The sequence below is a fragment of the Agelaius phoeniceus genome, chromosome 2, assembly GCF_051311805.1.
Source record: "Agelaius phoeniceus isolate bAgePho1 chromosome 2, bAgePho1.hap1, whole genome shotgun sequence".
NCBI classification, from domain to species: domain Eukaryota; kingdom Metazoa; phylum Chordata; class Aves; order Passeriformes; family Icteridae; genus Agelaius; species Agelaius phoeniceus.
Genome location: NC_135266.1, coordinates 110,004,809 through 110,025,887, shown reverse-complemented (window position 1 = coordinate 110,025,887; position 21,079 = coordinate 110,004,809). Strand labels below are relative to the sequence as shown.

General features: G+C 35.4%; 1 long non-coding RNA gene across 1 annotated transcript; it reads left to right on the top strand.

Annotated features, from left to right (window-relative positions):
* The first annotated feature begins 741 nt into the window (after window positions 1-741).
* LOC143693486 (uncharacterized) lies at window positions 742-20,329 on the top strand. The gene is made up of 4 exons (XR_013181190.1): window positions 742-1,079; window positions 7,137-7,309; window positions 18,843-18,937; window positions 20,212-20,329. It is a non-coding gene; the product is annotated as an uncharacterized LOC143693486 (long non-coding RNA).
* The last annotated feature ends 750 nt before the right edge of the window (window positions 20,330-21,079 follow it).

The following is a 21,079-nucleotide window of genomic DNA, read 5'->3' as shown; positions in this document are numbered from 1 at the left end:
ATAAAAATAAAATTCTCCTTTACTGACAACCAGCTTACACACACAGTGCTAGGTGATATCAGAGTGGTAATTCTGCACACCAGATGCTGAATGAAGGGGCTGGACCAAGCAGCCATTTCCACTGTGGACTCAATCTAAACACCACCCAGTGGATGCTGTCAGATCCAGTCAGGTTTCATGGATTGATATGCAATTCCTTGCTAGTTCAAAGAATAAGCAATTTTAGCAAAAGTTCCTGCTGTTCCCAGTTATCCTCTGGGATTCAAGTTTCCCTAACAAGAGAACTTTTTCAACACTTTTCTGCATTGCTCATCATTCCTCAGAGCAAATGAGGCCATACACACCTTGTTTTATACATACCTACCTTGTTTTGTATTGTTTTTGTTGTGCCCAGCACAACATGTGTGACATTGCTTCATTTTACATGAATTCTGGGGTCATTGCTTGTTTGTTCTACATGAATACAGTAACTTAGAATAATAAGGCATTTATTTATATTATAATATTTCTCCTTTACTTGTGTCTAACTAATGGGGACAACCTTGGAAATAGCTGTCAAATTTCTTTGTTTACATTTGTTTATTTTCTTCTGATCACAATCTCACCTCCTTCCTTGCTGCTGTGACAAGTTCATTACTGGATCCCACCCCAGCTTTTCTGTGTCAGCCAGGCATCCCACACTTCCTCTGCACTCAGAGGAACATCTCCTTGGCCAGCCTAACCCTCTGGGGAACAGTCTTACTGATGCCTTGAGTTTTAGCTTTCATCTTTTCAGATTCTGTACTGCATTGGTGTGTGACTCTGAACTTCATATAAAGTGTTGAGAAGTTGTCCTCACAGTTTAGTCAGAAAAAATCCTGCCTGAGAACCAAGGACACCATTGCAGATTCAGGCCCAAAAAGTATAAAATCCAGCAAATTCAGGAGAGCAGTCTGGGAGGATGGGACTTCATAACCTGAAGCTGTAATTGAACAATTAACCTCAATATGGAAATGGACCAAAACTTATAAAAGTTTGAAAAGTTGGGACCCGTCATCCACCTTGGTTGGAACCATGGCCAGGCTCTTGTGCTGCCCAAGGTGTGTCCTTTGAAGGCCTTTTCATAAACACCTACTTTGCTCCTTTAACTCTGTCTAAGCTCTGTTCTAAGTAGCCTCTCAAGGCTTCATAAGAATTCTAAACAGGTCCCAAGGTCTGTATGAATACTCATATGTACTACATCTCTATTGCTGGAATGATCCAGAAAGGCATTTACATATCATGGGTAAATTCTTTCCAGTTTTACACAGCTGAAGGATTGAAGTTTCATCATGGTTTGGTTTGTTTTCTCCAAGGGTTTGTCAGCTGGTAAAAGGACAAAGCTGAACACTATGTGAAAATGATAAATAACTTGATAAATTTCTTGAATGAAAGAATGAAAAGCTCTTTTTTGTCTATTCACTATGTACTATTGAAATAATGTGTTGTTTTAAAGAATTTTTAATCACTTAAGAGTTTCTATTTCAAACCTTTTTTCAAACATCTCGCTTTTTTCAAACATAAATTTAATTTGATAGGTGTTTTTCCATAAAAAGTAAAAAAAAAGCGGTGGGATGGGGGGAGAGCAAATCTTAATTTCCATGTCAAAATGCCATTTTTTTATGATGTATTGCTTCTTTACAGAGTTCCTGCAGGGGTTTGCAATATTCACCTGTGCAAGGAACAGCACACTGTAATTTTTCTTGCTTAATTTCCCTGCAGGTCCCCTCAAAGCCTGTAGATCCCTTTTTGCAGGGATAATCAGTTTTCAGTGGCCTCTCCTGTGCTTATGAATGCAATGTTCTTAATGAAGACGTTGAGTACCTTGAATAAGGAGATGGGCACATAAGCAAAATGTGTTCTGTCCATGCTGTACCTAAACCAACTAAAACCACCATGGTCTAACACTCAATAGTGTAGTGTGCTAATCATAATGTAGTATTAGTAATATGGCAGATAATAAAAAAAAAATGTAGAAAAGCTGTCAAAATTGGGAATAAATTTTTTTGCACCAGAATGAGGCTGAGAGTTGCATATGGAATAACATCCACTTGATAGGGGTGTTCTGGGTGGTGGGTTTTGAAAAAGAATTAGAATTTCCTTAGGGAAATAGAGGATCTTTACCTCCAGGAAAAGAAGAATTCTTTGACATACCTGCCTTGCAAATGCAAAAAGAAACTGTGATGATGATGATCATAAATGTGTAAATCCTCATGTGAGAGGCCCTTCCCACAGATCTGAGGGAGGGCTTCTTATAATTTGTACTATTTATAATAAGAATGTCAAAATGAGAAGCCTGACTTGGAGCACATTTATCTTAATTTTACCTGTCTAGAAATTTAACCAAGTGAAAATGAAATAGTTTCTGGTTTTCATAATCTCATTTATTTTATTACATGTTACAGCAGAGAAATATATCCTGTGATTAAGATTAAAAAAAAAAAAATCTCGTACTTGTAATTAGGCACCTGCACAAGTTTTGCAAAAGTTGAACTCTTGCTAGATTCCATCCACCTTGGAGATGCAGGTAAAATTATTTTTATTTTGTTGTAAATTCACTCAATGTCAGTACAGAACAATGAAACTTTGAAAAATGAATAGGTGATGCATGGGAGAAGCAAGTATAAAGACCTGTCTGGAATACAGAATTTAGCCCCCAACCATCTGTCTTTTGCTCGCACCTAATTTTTAATTCTGCTGTTAAATGTAAGATCAGCAATCAACAGATAAGTAGAGATTGCAGGAGTGGGCCTTGTGATTAGGTAGAATCAGATTCATTTTGAAGCTTCTCAAAGAGAATATAAATTGCACAAAAGTAACTTAAAAAAAACATAAATTCCTTTTACTAATTTTGTGGGTTTATTAGTTTAGTTGGTTGAGTTTAGGCTTTTGCTTTTTTGATTTTGTTTTTTTTTTTTAATCATCAGTGTCCACATCCTGATTTAAGTTTCTTCAGTGTAAATCCTCATGAGATGGTGACTTAAACTGTAATACTCTAGATTTTGTTATTGTTATTCTCACTAAAAGCTGTGGAATCACTCCACATGGGAACAGCTGCAGTGAAATTCTTATTCCTTATAATTCAGCTTAACAAGAGAACAAAGCTTCTGTTTCTATGAGAAAGTCTTTAATGTGTAACAAATAGTGATATTTAGCTATTAAGAAAAATTTTATTTGACTTTTTTTTGAATTCTATTCCTTTCTCATCTAATATGGAATTCTACTGTCCAACATGTAGTTCTATGAGGAAAAAAAAATCTAGTTTTGCTTTGGTTTTTTTATTTGTTATCTACTTTAGATGTAATGAATCTATTTGAAAAACCATTGTCTTGATTTTGACATATGACTTGATTTTGATTTTGGCTTAATAGCTGGAGAATTTGGATCTTCAGAAAGTCTTTGAAATTGTGATATATTTGATAATATAATCAATTGCATTTTTAAAATTTGTAATATTAGAGATTTGCATACATTAATTTTAGCATATATTAACATTACTCTTCCTTAGATATTAACTTTTAACATATGAGAAACAGTTCCTTGTATTACTGAAGGAATAAAAAACTTAGATAAAAACTTTCTCAAATTGTTGAACAAACTAGAATAATTTATGAGACCCATGAAACTAATTTTTGGGTTTTTTATCTTAAAATTTTTCTCTACTCCAATTTTAACACTGTAAGGCAAAATGCCTTCACTGGTCAAAGCTAGAATTAAATAAATTAATAAAACAAACTAGTTGTGTGAAAGAGACAGTTACTAATAAAATGAATGATTCCTGGAAGGAATTCATCTTTCAGCCCTCACTGAGATAAATGAATTTAATAATGTAAGAAATATTGTAGGTCAGCACCATTAAGAATCAGCTGTTTCTGAAGGAAGAAGAATTAATGAGTCCTGAAGGCAGAAAACTGAATTTGTTTGTAACAAAGAAAGAACAGTTTAGTGGTCACATTTCTTGACTGGGCAAGAAGCTTGAACTTGATGTTGGCAGGAGTGAGTGTGTTTGCAGTTTGAGGTTATTCATTCAGTCAATGTGAGCACATCTGGTGTCTCACAGAGCTGCTTGACAGCTCTGAGGGCAGAAAGAGGAGAAATCTGGTGACTGTGTCTGTGGAGATGCCTGCAGCAGTGCCAGGAGTGTGTCCAGAGACACTGCAATAAAATCTCCTCCTTGTCCAGGGAAGATGAAGTCTCCAGAGACCTGCCTGAAATGTTTCCACTTTTTCTCCTCTAACTGGATACTGTAAACTAAAATCTTGAAGATTCAAACCCGACTAGGTTTGCATATCTGGGGAGAGAGCAGTGGAGCTACCACAAGGTGCATCTCTGAATTCAGGTGGAGTATGCTTCTGGGTGTCACTTGAACTTTCTGATGAAATGCTAATGCAAACACATCTTTCAGATGATAGTCTCAAAAATTCAGTCATAAATGTTTTTTTGACGACTCCATATCTAGCAGGCAGTCAAACCCATTACAAATCTGGTTAACCTGTTAAGAAATACAAAATTGTCTTGAAAGCTGTGAAGAAAGCCTCAAGAGCTGTCGTTGTACCAGAACAAATTACCTCTTGAAAAAATCTGAAAGAAACACTTGAGTTTTCAGTCAACAAAACTTGTAAAAAGAGTTTGTGTTGACATCACTTTCTGAGATGAGACTACAGCAGATTATTTTGATAAGACAGGTGACAGAAATTCAAATGTTCCAATGAGTCCAAAGGCTAATCTAATATGATCTGACTCTATAGACCCAGCCTGAAAAAAAGTGGTCAATAAATATTTTTGATTGCATGCCCCCTGCAAATTTGTCTGCTTATTCTGTCTTGAAGAATAAAGTCTTTTAGAAGCATTTTGTATAAAAAATAATAGAAGAAAATACGTCATCCCAAACACACACAAAAAAGAGGAACAATTGCCTTCTAAAATGATACACTGAGTTTCAAGATTTGCCTATTTCAGTCTACCAACTCCAACTTTTCACATCACACACAATAGTGCTGTCAGTGGAAGGTTAATTTGAAATTTGTCTTTTTCAAGCTCATTTTAAAGCAACCTTAAGTTATTTTGGTAATCTATTGTAATTCTTCAAAATTCAAATATCCTAGGCCTGCTGGTTCTCTGTTTTTCATTAATCTCTGACTTCCAATAAGACATCTGAGTAAATAACCTGTTATTTCCATTTTATGAATACATATTCTGTGAATCCATGATTTGCAGAAATTTGGCTCTGTGAAATGCTGTGGATATAATAGCATTCACTATCCATTTTCTAGTTCATTTACTTAGAGACACACACCCCCTCTATATTTGGAGGAAAACCCAAACATGTTTTTACCATTTGTGGCTAAGCACCAGTAGTCCAAATTATTGTTTCACAAATACTTGCTGTTGCCATTATTATGTTTTGCTAGTTACCTTCCTTGACTTGCAAACTTCTCTTACAGTAATAGATATTTCAGATAGTTTTATTACATGCCATCTTCGTTTGCATCATTTCAGCACGTTCCTCATGCAGAAAGTGGAAGGTGCTTTTATCATCCAAAATCATGAATGCAGCTACAGGCCAGAGTCATCAGAGACTGCACAGACTGCAGAAAATATTGTCTTTTTATGGTAGCCAGTTGCCTGTTATTCACAGAAGATTTACTACTGTAAAAGAGAAAGCTCTTCAGGATAACCTTTGAAGTGCTGTTTCCAAAAAGGATGACTTGAATTCTTACTAAGGCTATCTAAGTTCTCCAGCAGTGAAAAAAAAAAACCAAGAAGGGAGGTTTGAATCATGGGCCTTTATGCCCATGACACATTACCTTCCAGATATCACCATTCACACTTCAATCTGTCAAATGGCACCATGGGGAGCACAGGCTAATGCAGTCATCTCCTGCTAAGGACATAATGTCAATGATTCTATCCTGTCATGCACCCAAAAGAGAAATATGGTTAAAGATAACCTCTGGACACTTAGCACAGAGGTGGATTATGAAAGGCAAGAGCTGAAACACCATGTGGGACTTCTATTGAATATATTCTCTCCTGCTAAAATAGCTTAAGGATGGATGGATTTGTTGCCAAAATGGAGTTAATGGGAGTTAAAACAATGGACAGACAAGGTCATCTTGTTTAAACTGCTAGAATGCCTGGATCTTCAGTACAAATGTGAAGTCTGCAGTTAAATCTCAATAGTTTTGAACATTACCCCCAGGAATCATCAGTCCCTATTGTACTAAAAGCAGTTTTGCAATTGAAGGTAAGTTTCAAGAGGAACTATCAGGGATCTCTTTGCAGCTGCTTTTTTTGGGTTGATGTCTACTGCCTTTTACACTGTGCTCTGGAAAAGAAAGCCAGCTAAACCACTTCAACAGAAGGTAATGGAAATACTGGGTCAGAATTTATGTTCTGCTCCAGATGGTTTTTAATAGTTAAACAAACTATATTTAAAATTATTCAATCTGTTAACAGGACTTTTTTTTTGGAGGGGTCCTTGGTTTTGGGTGGAGTTTGGTGTTAAACCATGAATCCATTCATAATTGAAAAAGATCCATCTCTGAATATTGTTTTTTCAGCAGGTGAGAGTCCATGTTGTGCTGCTCTGTGGATGACTAATAATGGGATAGAGCAAGTCTTAGTTGCTATAAGAAAATCAGACCCATGTAATTTGGCATATCTGTGTTTCCATGTGCTGTTATAACTCCTCCTTCTCCATCCCCTCCGTAACATTTTAATATTTTGTTCAGTTCCAGCAAAGGACACAGGCAAAATATAGTTTTATTCAAGGTTTTTGAAAATAAATTTTTGGGCAAGAAAATAGACACTATCAGTGTTGAAATGTGAAAAAAAAAATAGCAGGTGGTTTTTGCAGTATGAGACTACTTCCCTAGGGAAGGAAGCATTTCTCAAACATACCAAGAGCTTTGTAAGCTCTTCCCATAGTTTTTTCCATCAAGGCTGGTACTCATGAGACTAAAAACAATGGAAGCAGACTTCCTTAGCTGTGAGTCTGACAATTGCTTCTTTGCCTCTAGACTCCCAGTGGGAATCAGGTCAATTGAGTAGTGACAAGTTAATTATTGTGTGATATCTGGCTGTTTTATCTCCATAAATTCCGTTCAATTCCCCAGAGGAGTAATTTACATCATGAGGAGCCCAGCACTGCAGAAGAACCCATTGCAAACCAGAGGCTTTCACCATGAAGAACTTCCTCTTTGAAAAAGAGATTCAAAACTTTGGCAGAAATTCTGCACTTCAAACCCTCATCTGCTAATAGATGCACAACTCCTCTGACCTTCTCCAGGTAATAATTTGCCTTGAAGGCTTCTAGTTCATACAGAGCTGGCTTCTCTTCTTTCCAAAGGAGAGGGACTGCTTTCATAAGATTCCAGCAGGATGACAGAGTAATGCATGAAAACAGCCTGTACTCTTTGCTCTCTTTAGATTAGAGTACTTCATATATCTTCCTTCACTTTATAAATATAAATTTTGGAAGAATTCTGTTGAGGTTCATCTTATTTTATTTAAAAAAACACACACACACCAACCCACTTTCTCCCCACTTAGTACTACTAAACTAAGCACTACTTAGTAGCAGTAACTAAGTAGTACTTAGTTACTACTACTAAGTAGTAGTAACTCCCTACTTGGGGAATTTGAGTTGTTTCAGGAATAAGAGAGATTTCAGAGGATGCACTACAAGAGCAGAGTTTTCTGAGTGAATTGTAAGACCCCTTAACCAGAGAGACCCCATTGTGAATACCTGACCAGCAGCTGACTGCAGGCAAAAAAGTAACCACTTTACCAGGGCAATAAGAAAAAAAATTGACTTTTAGCAAGTGACAAATCATATATTTCTGATTTAAGTCTAATACAACAGAATGGACTGTTTCTTTGAAGTCATTTCCTTGAATGGATATATTATTAGACTGTCCTAATGCAAAATGATCAGCTGAAACTAATCTCACTAATGAGGTTCATTTGTTCTTTGACAAAGCAATAAATAGTTTTCTCAAGAAAAAACTTAACTAATAGTTGAGCCACAGCCTTATAATTAATTTTTTCTCAGGTGGTTGCAAGCAGAGAAACAAACAGCAAATTTTTCATTTGTTCATCTCTTCAGAGGAACTGTTTAGCACAGATATGCTTGATTAATGGATTTAATTTGTTCCCTTCTCCTCCAGTCAGTTTTCATATTACGCTGGTTATCAGAGGATGGGACAATAATGTGGCCACTCTCATTGTACTGTATTCCATCAGTGTCAGGGCTGCCTTCTAGCTCCAGGTCTGCATCTTTAACCTTTGCAGTCCTACTGAATCTTTCATCAATCTGTGTTACAGTCACCTTGGGAAGGAAAAGCAGAAGCACTCAGTCAGCACTTACAGGTAGTAAAGTGTGTCATTATTTCTTACAAAATGCTGGCAGCAGTGTACCTTTCATTTCCCACAGAAATATGATTTGTGAGATGAGCAGCCCTATGGTTAAGAGAGGGAAAATGTAAATTAATCATCTGCTTACTACTTGTATGTTTTATTTATATTTATGCGTGTGTGTAAATGTATAAATCATGTGGGTTTTTTAACCTCATGGAGTATATATATATATATATATATAGACACTATATTTTGCTGATTTTAAATCTGATTACTGTTATATACTTATATTCTGTATGCCTGGTTCAAGCAACATCATAAAAAATAAGACAGGCTTCAAAAACTTCCATTTCACAATGTTAGTTCCCTCCCAGCAGAACAGATAAAATCAGAGACACTTGCTAAGGTTATTCCAGGTTTCAGGCTAGAAAAGGGCTGCATAATTACAAGGTGCCATGTTCTTTCAGTTCCTATTATACTCAAAAGGAGTTTAAGAAAATTTAGTGGGAAATATATTGCTTCTGTAAACGACATGGTACATGCTTATGCAATAAATCAAGTTTAAAAGATCATTAAGAATTACTGAAATAAAAACCTATTTTAGAGTGCCACTATGGGGATGCATGGTATACCTCCTTTGAGGATGATGGCATGAAACTGGGAAAAATAATTCTGGTGAATTTGTGGATTTGTGATTTACATTCAGATTTCTTGATTCAGCAAACTGTATAAATGAGTTATGTATTTCCTGTATAAATGAGTTATGTATTTCCTGAGACGTCAGATGCATTTCAATATAGGACTGCAGTACAGACATTTATGTGTGTTCTGATTTCAGTAGTGTAGGAATGCTGTAAGAGATCATCTAGGCCACAGAACTTGTACAATATAAGTAGACAAGAACAATTACACAGTGGAAAAAAACCAAAAAAGAGCTGAGGATGACTTGCCCAAAGTCCCAGAGCAAGCTGCTGTCACAGCCAAGTGTGAGCTTGAGATCTGGATCCTGCTCAGATCTGGCTGTTTCCATTTAAGGGCCTTCTGCCCATGGTATTCCTGATGTATTTTGTTTAGGAGGACTTAAAAATACCATGATTCCCACTAGACATTTTAATACTTACCACATCAGAAGGAAAACCATCTGTTCTGCAGAGTTTACATTGGAAGAACTATATATACTAAAGCCTTCATTTGTCAATGACAATAACGGCCTGGCAAATTGTGAAATATTGGGGCAGGTTTTTCTCATTCATCAGGATCACACCATTTATTTTGTCTATTTCAAAATGTGAGCATCAATTGATATATTCATGAATTTAACTTTTCTTTTGCCTGACCCCCTGGAAAGTGAAATTGTGAAAGTTAAAAACTCCCTGATTCATATTAGATATTTTCTTGCTCTGATAATTTCATTATGATCCTGACATCTAAAGCCAAATGTAAATGGAAAAATTAAAAATTAAAAACAAAATAGATGGTTGTCTAACAATGAGATATTTTAGGAACAATTTTGAAACTAACATTGACCAGGGTGATAATTTTGAAAACTGTCATTCTAGTCCTTGGTGGGGTTTTTTTTGGTTTTGTGGGTTTTTTTGGTTTTGTGAGGGTTTTTTGTTTTGTTTTTGGTATTTTTTCTGTTGTTGCTTTTTTAAGTTTAGTAAATTTTCTTGTGTTTTATGTAAAGACTTTTTCCTTCTCACTCCATTAAACACCGTTTGGTTTCCCTAGGCAAGTTCAGGATGACCACACATAAATATATGGTTCTGGTTTTGAAAATATCTGAACCAAATTGGTTTTGGTCTGATTTAATCAGGATTTTTTCTTGTCTCAGTGAGTATACAAGAAACTCCACAGGAAATAAGTGGTCATGTTTTATCTGTGGTGTATTATTTTGCTTGGTAAAATGTACATTTAAAATGTCTATTGAAAGTCTATTTAAAAGCAGGGTCTATTTAAAATTTCTGTGCAATTAATTTTTACTTTTGAAAGAACACAGTGTACAATTGAGGAAGACTAGCATTTTTTCTGTATGTAAATTTCTATCTAAGTTTTCAGAGAAAAACAAATCTGGAAAAACACTTTAATAATTGAATCTTGAAATTATAGAAATATTGCACATAAAAGCCTTTTAATAGAGTAGGCTTAACTACCTGGATTGACTTTTATTACCTTTTATCACTTGCTTTTAAGGTTAGCTTTACAACTAATGTGGTTGACAGAGGGGAATTGAAACAATATTGTGAAAATCAACACAAAATAGCCAAAAGCTGATAGCTTTTGTAAGAAAAAATTAATAGACCTTTCAAGCAGACAATGTAGTTTTAAAGATCCCATCCTCTGCCTGTTGATAATGGCTGCTCTCTGTTACAGAACAGAAAAGAGAAGCAATCAAACCCAGAAAGGCAAAAAACACACAAAACCCAGACTTCTAATTATGTGTGGCTGGTAATGCTGCCTCACTAACAGTTGGTAAAATAAGAGCCCTTTGTTCATTCTTAAAGTTTCCTGAGTTGATGTCTGCCTCAGGCTGAAGCCTTCCAAGCCTACCTGAGCCAAAAGAGCTCAGGGTTTTCTAAGAGCAAGGCACAATTGCCTTCTACAGAGCCAGAGGGAGGGACCCAGGTGAGTTAGGGAGAGACTGACACAAGGAAATATTTTATGTGTTTCCAGTTAACCCACCTGAGCCTTTCTACAAATGTACCATAACTCTTTGTAGTTTTTAAATTATTGATGAGCCGTAGACGTTTCTTTTATTCCAATAGAATTTCAACACTTTGGAGGCCAAACTACAGGCATGCTAATGAATTCAGTGAATATTTGAATGCATTTTTTTTTACCTGCTTCCTATTTTGACAGAAAAAAAGAATGACCCACATCCTGAAAGTCTGATGTGGACATGGGAGGTCACTGAACTTTTTCTCAGCACGTGATCAGAAAAATGCCTTGAAAAAGCCACTGTTATGTGTGATGGAGCCCTGCTCTGCTGGGCAAGGCTGAACACCTTCCTGGCCATGGCAAGCACTGAATGAATTCTTTATTCTCCTTTGCTTGCATGTTGAACTGGTTTTATCTCAGTCCATGAGTTTTCTCACTTTTGCCATCCCAATTCTTTCCCCATCTCATTGTGGGTAAGTCACTGTGTGATGTGCTGAGTCCTACACAATAACTGGGGGATACAATAAAGATTCTTTTATGAGTAAATGCTTTTGGCTCCTGTAGGTAGCAATGGAGAATAACACAGCAATTAAACTGCAATTCACCTCTTTTCCTCGCTGTGCAATAAATAAGTTTGCCTTGCAACCTGCAAGTTCCAAGCTAAGGAATGCTTTATAGGATTATCTCGGGGATGTTTTTTCTCATGTAGCACGGTGTGCACATGTGCCCCTGAGCAGATCCCTGAGTCTTCTTCCAACTCTGTCATTAACATGAGCATTAACAAGCCTGGAGATGACTCAGTGAAAGGTCAGGCGCTTCATTAAACCCCCTTGTCAGCCACTGGAGGATTTCCAGCGATGGTGAGCTATGACAAAAACAACCAAATTTACATTGTACTCTGCACGATTAACTCCAGGAAATTAGAGGCAATTTAGGGGTACAACTGAGGAACTGGCCAAGAAGAATTATACACATCTGTACTGAACCAAAGTGCCTCAATGCCCAGGCAATTAAAACACTGTTTGTACAGAAAGGACCATTATGTCCAGCAGTTTGAGCCTGTAGTCCTTAGTCAAAAAACAGGACATTTTTTCTCAAAAGAGACAGTGGAAATCAAAAAACCTCCTGCCATCATCACTAGCATATTTCCAATCACTAAAGAGCAATTCTTGTTTGGAAAGACTGTGAATGGTACATTTTGATGCAATCTATGCCTGCTGTGTGTCCCATATAACCACTAGCCCTAACAGTGAAGCAAATACTGCATTTCTTCTGTTTTCAACTTAAATACTCTGATCTGGCACTTTGACAGAGGTGGTCACAATCCTGAAGGCAATAATTCACTTTTAATGTCCTGTTACAAAATCCAAGAACAAAAAGAATGAAGAAATTGTTAATTTGAAGAAGGTGGGGTAAAAAAATTCAATTTTGGTGGAGGGACAGTTTTGTATTTTGTATTTGGAAGAGGCAAGGCAATTTCCTGGATGCTTATCTTACAATTTTTCCCTGTTTTCAAAAAAAAATAATTACCCGTTTTCCTCTCACAAGTACTGGGTATTTTACTTGAAGGGAAGAAATGCAATTTTTCAACTTATATACAATTTTTTGCTGTAACATATTTACAGTACCACAAATGCACATAACACTCAAACCCAGAATGAAGACCAGGAAGCAAATGAAAAAAAAAAACAAATTAGATACAGTTTGATACAGTAAACTTGGGAAATTTGTGTACTTATCTGGTGTAATAATGTATTTTTTAATAATTTCATTTTCTGAAACCTGTTGCAAATGAAATATGAATTAAACCAACGTCACACTGAACTTTTTTACAATACCTGAGAATTGCAAGCCCCTACTAAATGAGCAAGATTAGCCTAATGAATTCAGTTCTCTTCTGTACCACAATTTTCCTTGGGGAAAAAAATTAAAAAATAAAACAAACCCAACCAGTTAACATTTCTTGACTTCTACAGATATCAAGAAGACAATTTTCTGACTTGAATATTATGTGACAGCAATGGAGATTGAGAGGTTCAAAACTATGATACTGATGGTGAAATATTCATTATGAGAAATAGAAATATGTAGTTTGGGGTGTTCTTAACAAGATATCTTTATTCTATGAGTAGCCTCATAATACAAGTTTTAACAAAAATACCTGTTTATTTTGGTTGATCGGTGTGTATTGCATAAATGTACATCATGGAATTTTAAAAAGTTGGTAGATCTCTATAATTTGCTATTTTTGCTGTGGTTTTGCTGCTGTTAAAGCCTTTCACCCCTAACACATACCAGAAATAGAAATATGAATTGTCAGCTGGCATGTTGAGAATACATAGCATACATGAAGTTTGGCCTCTTGTTGTCTTCTAAATGGAGCTTCTGGTAGTGGTAGATTTCTTTAATATCCTAAATAATCTTTCCTGGATTTTATATGAACAGAACATTTCCCTTACACCAGCAGAATACTTGTGTTGGTTGGAATCCCCCTAAACTAGGATTACTGGAAAGGAGTTCATTTCTTCTTCTCCATTTTGTTCCAGAAGTTTCTGATTACATAATTTAAAGAACATGGAGCTAAGTATTCCAGGAGGCATTGGTAAACAAGATAGTGAACAAAACAAAGTCTCAAAAACTTTGAAAGTACTTTGGATTCCTAAACATAGTAAAACTCAGGTCTCTGCCATTCTTTATGATGTCCTATTTAGTTTGCAAATGTGGGTATGCTGTCACAGTCTGTGCTCTCATCTTCAGATTGCTGTGAAATTGCATCTGGAAAACTTTCTTTTTAGTGCTTTTTGTAGTGTTTGTATTTAAACAAGAGGAGTAAACCCAGTGCCATTTGAACTAATGTTTCCACAATGTATTTTTGTGGATAACAAAGGACTTGAGGACCTGCGAGACCTGAGGTCTTTTTTTTCCTTCTTCATTTACATGTCAATGCCTCTCTGATAAAAGCTTCGGAGAAAAATATTTTCCAGACAGGCTTTTGTTTGGGTTATTTCACTCTTAACAGAGAAGATAATGGGTAATGTACAGCTTTACACTGAGGTGGGGGAGATCTTGTCAAGGATTGCAAAGAAAGCATGACTGTGCTCACAACATATCTTCCAGCAACTGCAGTCCCTCTTGTGAATGGGGACAGTGACATAAAGTGTGATAGGAGGCAGATTAGCTGCATCTCAGTGTCTTCTGCCAGCACATTATGTTCATGTCATGTTCTTGAATTTCATTTACAGATAAGCCCTGTGAGTAATTGTAGCATGAAACTCAAAATTGTAATCTACTTTTGATGTATGGAAACAGAGGGAATTAGATTAGGTGAATCTTTCAAATGACATTGCATGTTATTTAGGTTTTGAGCACATGGTTTTTTTACAGGCACAGTTTTTTTTCTGCAGCTTCACTTTAAATGTTTTCAGCCTCCAACAGACTATAGTCAAAGGCAAGAGGGATAAATTGGTTCACCAACAAGCCCTTGAGTGAGTGGGTTTCCCCTTAATACATAATGGTCTTGCAAGCCTGGGTGGAATTGATGTATACCACTTAATGTTATACATTATCCTAATGGTCTGAATGCCATTAATATTCCACCTTAAGCACCAGTAATTAATATTCTAATGATATTTGACCTAAAATCAATATCTGAGTAGATTCCACCTCCCTACCTTTCTCCCACACATCTCTGTCAAATGTAAGAAGCGATTAGAAAATGGATTATATGATTTCCTGGTTATTCCTTAAAAAGGCTTTTCAAAACCCTTGTGAAATACAACAAGCAGAACATTCCATTTGAATGCAGTACAGTTCATCTTTCTGCTTAAGGAATAATTTCCAGATTTAAGTGAAGAAACTCAGTTTGCACAAGGATGTCATAAACCAGAGTGATGTTCTGCAATCCTAAGAAAATTTTAGTATCTCTCCAGTTAACTTATGTGCAAGGAAATCTGCTGAACAATACTGATCTTGGGTATTAGTAAAAATCATCTGCCCATCAACCTGTCTGCTCTGAAGTCATGTGAAACTGTGAGAATGGGAGTTTGTTGAAAAAATTCTTAATTTTTTTGTGTGTTTTTAAAGGGGTTTTGCTGTTGTTGTTGTTTATGGGGTTTTGTTTGTTTGCTTTTTGTTTGTTGTTTGGGTTTTGTGTGTTGGTTTTTTGTTTGTTTTTTGTGGGGTTTTTTGTTTGTTTGTGGGGGGTTTTTTGTTTGTTTTTTTATATCTTCCTGCTGTATCTTATAAATTATTCTTCTATGGATTCATATTTGTTCAGAGCTATAAAAGATAACCATCTGCCTTTACACCTGAAGGAAGTCATTTCCTCAGTCACAGCAACATAAAAACCCATAAGGGTCATGATGGGAAATTGCTCACTTAATGATGTTAAGAGCTGAAATTTCACATCATTATAAAGAACTGTTAGGGCAGAGTTGTTTTGCAAGCAGCTACTTTCCTCTCTGATGTATTTGCTTTGCTTTGAGAATTAAAAGTTATCTTTGTGTGTAACTCGTGGAAAGATGAATCACTGCACAGATCCCCTCTTGTAGACAACAAATGAATATTGCTGAAGCATTTTATTGCATTATTGCTACACTGTGCTGCTTCTGCCATTTCACAAATACCATTAAACTGAAGATCAGTCATAAGATATGTAAGATTTAGCATTAAGGGTAGTTAACACGTGTATATTTTCCATGCTCAAGCAGCAGACTGGCCCCTTTGGAATGTGTATTTACAAACAGATCCACTTTGCTGGCAGTTTTCATTGCACCAGTTAGCATTCACTTCTTAGCTGCTGTAAAACTGCTTCTCAGGAAAGTCATTTTAGTGAGATGGACCTGCAGTAGCTATGTGGTGTTTAATGATCATTAGTGACTAATGCTGGGTTTAATTTGTCACTGAAAAAGACTTGGATACCTGCAATTCCTACAGATTTCAGCAGAAGAGAGGCAGTGAGAACACACTTTATTAATTTACTTTACTTGTTTTTTCTTTTATGTTTTATGCTTTACTTACTTTATTTGGGAAATGCCTTTATGCATAAAACTGAAGTAATCAGGTAAACCTGAAACTGATGAATTTTTGTTTTGAAGGCCTCTGAAAGTGCCCTTCTAGGGCCTTTTAGGCTAAATGAATACTATCCTATGGTTGTAGTCCCAGGACTTCACACCTGTAAATTCTGGATGTTCTTTCCCTGGGACTGCTGCAGTGATTCAATTTGAGGTGCTCAGGGATTTTCTCTATAGTCACTTTCAAGAAAGTATTTTCTGCAAGGAAACTTTCAAGGCATTGTAGTTGACAGAATTTCCTTTGTTTGAACACAAATATATATAAACTTATCATTAATGTCCCTGTGTATCTTCAATTTCTAAAGCATCCTTTAGGTTTTCTGTTGCAAAACACCATTCTTGGCATGTTTTGTTTCCCTGCTGTCCTCTCTAGGACTTGAACATCCTAATAAAATTGTGCACCTCATGCCACTCAGGGGATTTTGCAGCTTGTCAGCAAAAGGGACAAAATACAAAATAGTGATACAGAAAAATAATAGTACATCCTACTTATATATGACTTTTTTTTTCCTTTGCATCCATCTTAAAGCAAAACTGGTATACTCTCCCAAACTCAGATTCTGCTAAGCACGACATAATTTGATCCTTTCATTTAAAAAGTTCATTCATAACTACATACCTTTTAATCTCATGTAAATGATTCCTGAATGAATGGTATAAAATACTTTTCATTATATATTTACTTGAGGATAATGAAAATTGCTTGGGAAATTTTCCATAAAGACACTTAAATATATTAGGATTGATATCTATCTGATTTAAAGCTTGCAGAACACAAGGTAAATCTTTGATACAAAGGTACTTTAGATAAAACCTTTATTGCTTTTGAAGATATCATTTCATAAATAAGACAGATTCTAAGAGTTAGTGTATTTTACAGTAGTAATAGAGAGCCAAAGACAGGAAATCCTTTGCATTCCTTTGAGTGAGTTCCATTATTTTACGGGTGTTCACTCCATACTTACTCTGTGGTTGTGAACTATAAAACAACCAGAAAAAAGAATTTTATTTTACTTTTTCTATCTTTGTTTCTGAAAGACAATTTCCAAAAGAAAAAGTGAAAATCATAATTCAGGGTAGTTTTGTTGGTCAAAATGAGAAAAAAAATAAAAAAAGATGTGAAGCCTGAATCAGATTCCTGCCTCCTAGGCAGAGAGTGTCTTTTAATGTTTGTATGATGTAGCTCTCTTACTAAATAACACTTTTCTCTCTCTGACATTGAGTCTTACATTATTCTGACCCTAATTTTTCTTCCAGATCTTTCTATGCTGAATGAAGACAGTCTGCACCTTGTCTAATATGAGCTAATAACCTCACTGAGACCTTTTTCAGGCCAAGGCCACACAAAACATGTTAGGGTTGCAAATATAATCTATTTAAACTTAACTTCAGTAATTTTGATGGAAATTATATTTTGGAAGCCTCAGTACAAATAACTGAGCAGGAGCTTGGGAGTGGTTGATAGTGTTAAGTAAGAGGATGGTAATACCTGGAAATTATCAAGGACAATGACTTCAGCTGTGAATTCCTTGTTCTGCCATGGAAATCACATAACTTCTTTAGATGGATGGTCCTGTACCCCCTCAGGATGAGTGTCTCAATGACCTATTGTCCTTTGTACTTGTAGTTTCTAGAGTGCCTGACTTTTCTTCAAAATTCTACATTTGCTTGCATTGAAATGAACATCCACATTTGAAGAATATTGGATAGGAGGTGCAGAAAAATCATATCAAACTGCCATTCTACTACCACTAAACAGAACACTTAAAAAAGAAGAAATTCAGTGGCATTTGCTTAATTTGCCAGCTGAAACACAAGCACTGGTAAAGCACTGCCACATATATATTTACCCTCCTACAGTATCAGGAGAGACTTAAACTGTGATTTAACAAGTTGGGTCACTGTTCCACCACTGACTTTTTCCTTTGCCTTAACAATCTACTTCTCCAATAAACATTGTCAGGAATTTTAATTAAAACAAATCACATGGACCATTGACTAACAAATCTTGAATTTTTAGTCGATGACCAAACCTTAAGTTTGTAGAGACTTAGGAGACAGTGAAAATATCTCATTAAAAGGGGAAACCTCCCAGAAATAGAGTTGGAGTTCAACACATGCATGGTGAATATAATAGCTATAAAACTAGAAGGGAATTTTACTTTTACAGATATATTTTAAGCCCCAAATAAACCAGCTAAAATGTTATTTCTCTTATTAAATACTACACCAAAAAGACCAAAGGAAACAATTTCTCAGGGTGGAAGTAGTATCAGACAACATATCTATATAAAGCTTCACTCAGTGAAAAGAATACATAAATTTCTGACAGAAAAGAAATTATTATTTAAAGAGAAAACCAAGAAACTGCATCCTTACAAACAAATATTTTTGCTCAAAGATCTATGTCTCTTACACTTGTTCTGTACAGATGTGTCTGTCCATAAGGATCATCCTTTATTGTAAATCCAATAAGTGCCCTAAAGCCACAATAACAAACTTTTTTTTTTTTTGAGCAGGATAACAGGTTGACAGTTAAACAATGACTTAAATAATACTTTAAAACCAATTGTTAATGTAAAAAAAAAATCTGCTTGTTTTCCTTTTTTTGAAGAGAGGAAAAGAATGAAAAGACCATTGCTCATTATAAGTATGTTCAGGAGAAATAATCTCATCTAACCTTGCAGTTATTGTTGTGGGAGCCATAAATTCTTCTCTTTTCACTCTTTTAAGGGCTGATGCATTAGCCATGAAAGTCAGTGGAAGGTTATCAGGACTTACAGGAATAATTTACCACAGCTAAACATCTGCTTTGTCTTCAGAGATATGTAAGCAATCAGTCACATTTGAGTTTCATAATATGCTACATACTACTAAGTGTACATTAATAAGAATTATGTGAGTATGTTTTTCTTATTTTTAAAATAATATATTATGTTAAATATTGATGTAATAATTTGACCTGTAATGTATTGGATTGTACAAAGAAAAGATCATTTGTGTCATTTTTAAATTATGGAATGGAAAAGACTCTGTGAAGTATTATTTTATGATGAAAACAAGAGAAGTGTAATATATTCTATGAAGGTTTCTATGAAAATACCACAGTTACTACTATAAAGTTTTAAATATTTTTTCAGTATTTTCTGATTAAAATTTTCTTCACACCTCTTAAGTAAGAGTTTGTTGATAAGTGAATAAAAAAAATCTGCATTTTGAATCCAGAGCAATGCAGTGATTTCATTACTTCACAGCACCTAAAACACTTTAAGAATGAGACATTTGCAGTTTCATATTTGCAGTGTAAGTTACTGAGAAGAAAAAACAGGGAAGACCATTTTTAAATCTAATCACATTTAAAGACTGAATCTCTTTGATACTAGTTTTTTAGAGGTAAAGGTGGCAGCATAAATGCAATCAGACTTTAGCCTGCTATTGCAACTTTTTGTCAGAATTTACATAAAATGGTGCTTCAGGAAATGTTTGTTCTGAGGCCAACAAAATGGTCCAGATTTCCCTCTCTAATATTCCAGTCCATCTGGTAGAAAAATTGTTGCCTCTCATTAAACTTAATGGTATCTTCAGAATAAGTTATTTGATAACAGAGAAAGCCTTTCATAACTCTTTTTCTGGTGGCCTCTTCTACCAAAATGGCACCCAAACAATAAGGCTGGATGGTCAGTAGTTTCTTAATATTAAATTGCTGAAATATACCATACCATTTGTGTCATGGTTAGGCTCAAAAAATAATGTATGTGGTTTCGTTTTTTCTTTTAATAAATCTAGATTGGGTTGTACACAAGTGCAGTTACAAGACCTGAGCTACATACAGCTCTTTCTGTAAAGAAGAAACAAGAGTGAATCATTGCATTTTTCATCATCTCTGTACAGAAGCACTCTATTTGTTTTCATTTTCCCAGTCACTCAAAATGGGAGGAAATAACTGAACTGAACAAGTTAGTAGATGATCCAGGAATCTGTTATTTTAGTTGGATACATGTTCGTGCTACATAAATTGGATCTAAAAATAAAAAGCCCAGTAACAACAATAACAACAACAACAACAAAATCCTTGTTAAACTAAAATTCTTTGTATCTTTAGGGAAGAAAGAGGCAACAATTGATGTGAGGAACATCAGTCTCTCAAGATCTCTCAAGATGCTGATTTTCCCAGTAGACAGCGACCAGAAGTGGTATTATACAAATAAATTAGATGAAAGGTAAGTTTGTGGATAAAAAGAATTTTCTGTTTTAATATAACTTGAAAATTTTAAGACAAATTTCTCATAGATCCAGTCTACACAAAGCACTGGTTCTTCCCTTTCTCACCTGATTTACAGTTAAAGAAATCAATGAAAAGAGCCTACTTTTCTATAGGCTTTACAGTTTTTTCCAAGCCACATTTAGAAAGATATTTTCCCATTGGAAAACTGAACTCCTTCCTTAGACACAACAAAAATTCTATTTTGGCCTGTTGGGATTTTATCCCCAAGCCCTTCAGTTACATTCTCCTACACAAGCATTTTTTGTAGAGAAATGTAAAGTTTTTCCTCACTCTTTTTCAGCAGATGTTAATACTTGCAGTCTGGGAATACTGTTTGTTCTTCTTTGCCACCTTTGAACTGACTGGTTCAAAATCCTTTTAAACTTTAAATTGCAGAAAAAGTTTGCAAAGCAGAGAAAAGTGGCACATAACTTCACTTTGAGCCAGTGTTATACAGGAGTTATTCAATTAAGGGGTTGAAATAGAAAACCATATTCAGTTTGAAACTTGGTCGTGTATTTGGATAAACTGCAAGTATGAAGTTTAGAGACACAAGGAGTCTCTGGGCTGAGAACCACATAAAGAAATAAGAGGTTTATTTGCCTCAATTTTGGGATCTCTGGTGTAATTAAAATTAACTGGCTATTGGAAGATAGACAATTAGAATCCTCTGAAAGAAATCAGGTCCCATGATGTGTTTTCATAC